Source organism: Paroedura picta, chromosome 5 (assembly GCF_049243985.1).
Source record: "Paroedura picta isolate Pp20150507F chromosome 5, Ppicta_v3.0, whole genome shotgun sequence".
Taxonomy (NCBI): Eukaryota; Metazoa; Chordata; class Lepidosauria; order Squamata; family Gekkonidae; genus Paroedura; species Paroedura picta.
In genome coordinates this window covers 102,580,168-102,586,694 of record NC_135373.1, presented here as the reverse complement: position 1 = coordinate 102,586,694, position 6,527 = coordinate 102,580,168, and positions in this window count along the sequence as shown.

Genomic DNA, 6,527 nt, shown 5'->3' with positions numbered 1-6,527 from the left:
ATTGTAAGCCGCTTTGAGCCTCCTTTGGGTAGGGAAAAGCGGCATATAAGAACCAACTCTTCTTCTTCTTCTTCTTCTTCCTCCATGCCCAGCCCTACATTCCCAGTCTGAATGCCACCCTTCAGTTGCCTCATTAGGGTCACAAAACACATTGGGAGATCTGAACACGGATCAACAATGTAACGTGGGGCTTGGCCCTCACTGTGGACATGTGCTAAGATGACACAGTAGGTCAGTCTCCACTACCAGACCTGTGTGTCTCCTTCAGAAAGGTATAGTTGAGTGTTTTCAGGATTCAGTTCCACACCAGGTCTTGAACTAAGGATCTAAGGGAAAGCAGACAAGAGAATTCACCCCACACACTATTTCCCTGAGCCTCCCAAAGCAGGTGAAGTGAAACATCTTTCTGCTCCCTGGTTGCTCGTTCATGTGCAAACTCGGGAGACTGTTCCTTGCCCCCCAAGGCCTCAGTTTTATGGCAACAGTCTGACAGTGTCACAGCTACTAGGAGTCAGAGTTGATGTAGAAGAAGAAGTGTTGTGGCGGCTCGGCTTAGATGGTCTGCAGCAGACAGTTGCACCATCTGCTAGGAACTTGGGCATGATTTTCAGTGCCTCTTTATCTATGGAGGCACAACTTGCCAGAGTAGCACAGCTGGTGTTCTACCATCTCTGCCAAGCTAAGCTACTAGCGTCCTACCTGTTCCCGGAACACCTGGTTACAGTGATCCGTGTGACAGTCACCTCTAGACTAGATTACTTCAACTTGCTCTATGTGGGCCTGCCTTTGTCCCTGACCTAGAAACTACAATTAGCCCAGAGTGCAGTGGCACGGATCCTCACTACAACACCTTGGATGGCTCATATTTGACTGATACTGAAGCAGCTGCACTGGGCTCTGATTGAATTCTGGATGAGGTTCGAAGTATTGGTATTGATGATTTAGGCCATCCGTCGTCTGGGCCCAATGTACCTGAGGGACCGCCTAACTGACTACATCCCCCAGAGAGCATTTTGCTCTGCTAACGTGAACAGGCTGGTGATCCTTGGCCTGAGAGCTTGGCCTCAACCAGGGCCAGGGCCTTCTCAGAGCTCCCGGAAGAGCTGCTGGCCCTCTACAGGAACTGCCACTATTCCGAAGGGCCTGTAAAATGGAGCTCTTCCACTAGGCATTTGGTTGAGATCAATGAGCTGGAAGGATATCAACAGGGCCCTCCTCCATAACTCTCTCCCAACCTGGACTAAGAAAGGAGCTGCTCAGTTAACCAGCAGGTACACTGAGTTGAAAGATTTTTAATGGTTTTAATGCTCTTCACCTTGTGGGTGCTAATCTGTTGGAGATCCCTGGCCTGAGGGAAATTTGTGTGGCCTCAGCCAGGGCCTTTTCAGTCTTGGCCTCGACCTCATGGAATGAGCTCCCAGGAGAGCTAAGGGCCTTGACGAAGCTGTCATGGTTCTGCAGGACCTGCAAAATGGAAGTCTTCCTCCAGGTCTTTGGTTGAGGCCAAGGTGGGTAAGATGGCCCTTCCCAGGCAAAACCCAGACACCGGGCTGCTCCTCAGAACTCCCAAGGCAGGATGCTGTCTGGACTGGATTGGGGGGTGGGTTACCACTGCCAGGTATGCTGGATTATTTCAATCCGTTGGACTTTATGGAGGTTTTAGGGGGAAATGTTATTACCTGCCACAAACCGCTTGTGGGACTGGTGGGCTATAAATTATATAATTAAATAAATGGTTTTACTGATTTTAGTCTATTATACTTTGTTGTAAGCCTTCCCAAGATGGCTGTGTTGAGAGGGGCGGTTATAAAATCTAATTAATTAATGGCAGACACTTTCCCAGTTCTGAAAAGAAATAATTGAAAGAGGCAAGAGAGAAGGAAGGACTAAGATTTTTTGTATAAAATTTAACCCTACACATTTCAAAGGAATTCAAGGCTGTTTCAGGAATGGATTTCTTATACTGAAGAAAAGGACTGTTGACGCAGTATGTTGACATCTGTGTTGCATGGAGAGACTATAAATACCACGAAAAGCAAAGTAGTGGTGCAGAAGGAAGTGAAACCAAGCAGTCCATAAAACCAGAATATGACTAGCAGTCCCTGCCTCCCACCCGCATTTCCATGCAGGAAGTGAAAAGAAAGAAGAGTTGGTTTTTATACCCCACTTTTCACTGCCAGGAGTCTCAAGTGGCTCACAATCACCTTCCCTCCCTCTCCCCACAAGAGGCACCCTGTGGGGTAGATGGGGCTGAGAGAGCCCTGATGTTACTTGTTCTGTGAGAGCAGCACTATCAGGGCTGTGAGGAGCCCAAGGTCACCCAGCTGGCTGCACGTGGAGGAGCGAGGAATCCAGTCTGGCTTGCCATGTTAGAAGTTGCTGCTCCTAACCATGACACCAAACCACTCCCCCCAACCACTGCAAGTAGAGTGGCTCTTTAGATCTCTCTGGACTATCCTGTACCCTCTCACAGCCTGCGGTCCCAGCTCCAAATCACAGGCAGGATGTCTGGGCTTCAGAACACCGATCTGGATTAATCCAAGGCCTGTCCTCAGACAGATAGAGCTGAGCATGACTTTTTAGCCACATAGCACAAGGAGGAACTCCCGGAAGGCCTGCTAAATAACGTTATAGAAGTATAGTACATTATTTTGGAAAAGAAAGAAACCCTTTGGCTCCTGTCATCGTAATACTACTTATCACGTCCGTTCCAGTGGGATAGCTGTGTCTGTCTGTCGCAGCAAACACTCAGTGAAGGCTATAACCCCTTCCAGGCAAACATGTTCATTGTACGCCAACAAAACCTATGCTGCAGTAAATGTGTTATTCCTTAAGGTATCACAGGTCTACTGTTGCTTTGTTTCTTACAATGTAGCATCCGGTGCAGTGACAGCGGCTTCCCGAAATGAGCTTGCAAGTACGTCCCACTCACCTTGAGTCGGTGCAACATGCTCGTTTTCCTTTGGGTCATTAACTGTGTGCTGAATGTGAAATGCAATTGTCATCTTCTTGCCCTCCCGTCTCCAGTTTGCACATGCCGTGGTTACCCAAGGGAAGCATGCACAGAATCTTTAGAAGGAGCCTTGTGTCCGTGAGGTGGCACACAACCCGCGGACCAGGCGAAAGGGCCGCGCTGGTCACCTCATTCTCCATCCTCCGGGGATTCGATTCAGGTGCCACTGTTCGTCTTTCAAGATCAGTTGCAGATGGGTGGAGTGGGGTGGAAGACTTAGGAAAGATGAGGGGTGAGTGAGAGGACCATGCACTCATGACTAAATAAGGAAGTTCCTAAATTCGGCCTGCTTGCAAATCCCTCTAACTGAGAAACTCATCCTTTAATGTCTGGTAGATAGATGGGTGTGTTTACAGTGTAGTAAGGGAGAATGTAGAGCCTCTTGTGGCGCAGAGTGGTAAGGCAGCCGTCTGAAAGCTTTGCCCATGAGGCTGGGAGTTCAATCCCAGCAGCCGGCTCAAGGTTGACTCAGCCTTCCATCCTTCCGTGGTTGGTAAAATGAGTACCCAGCTTGCTGGGGGGTAAATGGTAATGACTGGGGAAGGCACTGGCAAACCACCCCGTATTGAGTCTGCCATGAAAACGCTGGAGGGCATCACCCCAAGGGTCAGACATGACTCTGTGCTTGCACAGGGGATACCTTTACCTTTACCTTTTTAAGGGAGAATTCCCTGTCCACATGCAAAACACTTGTAGTCTTGGCATTCAGAGAATAATAATTACTTTATTTAGTTGTATTTATTTTTGAATGTATTTCCCGCCGCTCTCAGTATGCTGGCTCACAGCGGGTTACATATCTTTAACAGCACTTCACTGTTAAAATAACAACCTAAGGGGTAGGTGGGCGGAGATTGGGCATGGCCTGTCCGAAGCAGGGTCCAGAACTGCTCTTCTCCTATTGGTTTTTATGCTGCCATTATCCCATATGCTGGAAAAGAAAAGCAGCAAATGTCATGGATGGTAAACTCAATGGGCCCTTTTTAGCAGTGTCCTTCCCCTGAAGCAAAGTTAAACAGCATCTGTCACTTGCTACAAGAATACACCTCCTATAAAGGAAGACACACCCCCTCCCCCAAAGGTTGTTTGCAGTGTAAAGAAGTATTTTGGCTCTCATGCTTTATAAAAGATCCATGAACATCACTTAGCCTTTAAAATCATTTTAAAAATTAAGACACATGCCTCATGCTTGCTTCTTAAAAACCCAAAATGAACAGTGCACAGGTATGGTGAGATGGAGGCTGGGACACTTGTAGCTGCTGATGTCATAATCATACAACATGCATGGCCATTTCAGTAGCACTGGACTTGCTAGTGTGAGGATTGCCCCATAGACACTGCAAAGACTCATGAATGATTTGTAGAAATCAGAATTCTTTAATGGGAAATATCGAAGCAACAGCATACACGGGACTTGCTTGAACTGGGGAGATACCCAGCCCAGGTCTTAAATATCTTTTGAATGGTCTACTCCTTCTCCCCCACAAGGTACTGCTTTGCCTGGGATTGCAGGTGGTCGACATGGCAACAGTGGGGGGCTGGTCACTCTCCGTAGGAAGTATCCCAGGAGCCAGGCTAGGGGAGGGGGATATGAATTACAAAAGGTGACTGGGTGGGAGAATGTGGGGAATGTGCAGGAGGCTAGAGGATGTGAGTGAAGTGTGAGAGGTATATGGAATTTGTAGGGCTTAATGGCTGCCTGCTTGCAAAACCAAATCAAAACAGAAGTGTGACATATGGCAAATACCACAGGATTTCGACAGCTAGCTGGGAAGGAAAAATGCATTTCTTTTCTTTTGCATTGCATCAAAACAATCAACCTAGCTTCCATGTCAGATTCTCTGTCTCAAGTGAGCACTTTGGGGAAGAAGTAGCCTGTAAAAATTCCCTTCATGCACCACAACGGGACAGTTTCAGGAAACTCCAAGCATGGTCACATGAGTGATCTTATAGAAATCTGTGCATTGCACATTCTTAGCTATAAATGGGCTAAGTGTTTTCCTGGCTCATGCACCTTCCCCACAATATGCAGTCTCCTCAGTTTCCACAGTGCCGTCAAGAGTGCTATGCACGTTGGAGATTTGGGGGGAGCTCAGGTATAAGAGAAGGCATCATCCCTCATGGCTTTTGCGTTATGGAAGAGGAAAGAGAGTTTCTTGCTGCTTGAATAACCTTTGGCTTAGCAGCACCATTGCTGGCAGGAGTATGCTGAACGCTTCCTGCTCCTAATTGCAAAACCGCTGGCCCTTATAATCCATGCAAATTTAATTCCACAACTAATTAGCCTGCCTTTCATGAGGCTCTCTCTGTTCCACTAAATCTTTTACAGTGAAGGAATATATGTACAGCCAAACTCACTTATAATACTAGAACGAGAGGTCAAGCTGCATTCAAGTGTCCTCATGTTTTGAATCCACTGCTGAACCCTTGGAAAACAGAAACAGGGATGCTTGACCTGCCCTCAGCTGAACTCACATCCTGTTTGCCAGTCACTAGGGTTGCCTGGAAGAGCTTGGCTGGAGGGTGGGGAGATGTCACAGTGTGATGATGTCACAGGAAGTGATGGTGGCAGGGCTGGAATAGGCAAGATCTGAAGTATGCATGACTCAAATACTTCTGAAGAATATCCCACAGATGGCATCAGAGGAGATGTGTATTTAGCATAGTTAGATAGAAAATTCCTGTTATTTTTTCAAATAATCTTCTCCAGTATCCTGGTTGGCTCCATTGGAATCTTCCAGCTCCTTTGAGAACATTTCCTCCCTGTCTGCCTCCAGAGCAGAACAGAATGAATGCAGAACAGGCCTGTCTCTCTTTTTTTATGCAAAGTTTGTTTTGCTTCTTTATAAAACTATTTATTCTTTAAACTAGCGGTCCTCAACCTTTCTCAGGTCAGGGACTGCCTCCGGAGTGAGGGAAGAGCCGACGGCCCGGATGCTGCGAAAACGCGCACGCACAATTGCCGCGCATGTGTGTTTTCGCCACCAGGTGGCACTAATGCACATGCGCAGCAACTGCGCATGTGCGTTTTCACCACTAGGGGTGCTAACGTGCATGCGTGGCAACAGCGCACATGCGTGTTTGCGTCACTGCCATGCCGCCGGCTGCGCCTGCTTCTTCCCTTCCTTCTTGCTGCCGGTGGGGAAAGGCAGGCGTGGCTGGTGGCGGCCTGGTACCGTGGCCTTTGCGGCCCGCCACCGGGCTGAGGACCGGGGGTTGATGACCCCTGCTTTAAACAACTGGTGCTATAATCCTTTGCATATTTAATCTCTGCCAACTGTGGGTCCAGTGTGAGCATTCAGGCTACAAAATAAGAGAGAAGAGCTTTTGATACTCAGGGGGAAAAACAAAACAGGAAATGGCAGTTTTCTGCAACACTCAGCAACCCTCCAGATAATTCCCAACCCAAAGCCATTCCACACAGCGTTAATGTTGCTGAAGTCTTACCATTGTGTAACGCTACTTTTTTAACATTATGCATGACTTCATACACAATCTGCAACACTCCTGCAACACT